The sequence below is a fragment of the Xylocopa sonorina genome, unplaced genomic scaffold, assembly GCF_050948175.1.
Source record: "Xylocopa sonorina isolate GNS202 unplaced genomic scaffold, iyXylSono1_principal scaffold0085, whole genome shotgun sequence".
NCBI classification, from domain to species: Eukaryota; Metazoa; Arthropoda; class Insecta; order Hymenoptera; family Apidae; genus Xylocopa; species Xylocopa sonorina.
In genome coordinates, this window is record NW_027490156.1 from 1,074,456 (window position 1) to 1,075,616 (window position 1,161).

Below are 1,161 nucleotides of genomic sequence, written 5' to 3' on the forward strand. Positions count from 1 at the left end.
GTTGCGAAGTGTCATGTAAACTTCGTATTCACTTCAAATGAATGTAAATGCGACACATCCTTGCTAGGAAATAGCGTTTGCAGAAGTCTACGTACCGTAGCAATAGAGTTCTAATGCTTCTTAATACGCAATATCGCTTGTCATATCTATTTTTCATGATAAGATATAATATTCATATCGAAGTGTCATGTATACCTCGTATTCACTTCAAAAGAATGTAAATGCGACACTTCCATGCTAGAAAATAGCGTTTGCAGATGCCTACGTATCGTAGGAATAGAGTTCTAATGCTTCTTAAAACGCGATATCGCATCTCATTTCTATGTTTCATGATGAGATATAATATTCATTGCGAAGTGTCACGTATACCTCGCATACACTTCAAATGAATGTAAATGCAACACTGCCTTGCTTGGCAATAGCGTTTGCAGAAGTCTACGTACCGTAGCAATAGAGTTCTAATGCTTCTTAAAACGCAATATCGCATGTCATATCTATTTTTCATGATAAGATATAATATTCATATCGAAGTGTCATGCATACCTCGTATTCACTTCAAAAGAATGTAAATGCGACACTTCCATGCTAGAAAATAGCGTCTGCAGATGCCTACGTATCGTAGGAATAGAGTTCTAATGCTTCTTAAAACGCGATATCGCATCTCATTTCTATGTTTCATGATAAGATATAATATTTATTGCGAATTGTGATGTATACCTCGCATACACTTCAAAGGAATGTAAATGCGACAGATCCTTGCTAGGAAATAGCGTTTGCTGATGGCTACGTATCCAATCAATAGAGTTCTAATGCTTCTTAAAATGGGATATAGCATCTGTTTTATATGTTTCATGATAACATGTAATATTCATAGCGAAGTGTCATGTATACCTCGTATTCACTTCAAGAGAATGTAAGTGCGACACTTCCATGCTAGGAAATAGCGCTTGCATATGCCTGCGTATCGTAGCAATAGAGTTCTAATGCTGCTTAAAACGCGATATTGCATCTCTTTTCTATGTTTCATGATAAGATATAATATTCATTGCGATGTGTCATGTATACCTCGCGTACACCTCAAATGAATGTGAGTGCGACAGTTCCTTGCTAGGAAATAGCGTTTGCAGATATCGACGTATCGAAGCAATAGTGTTCTAGTGC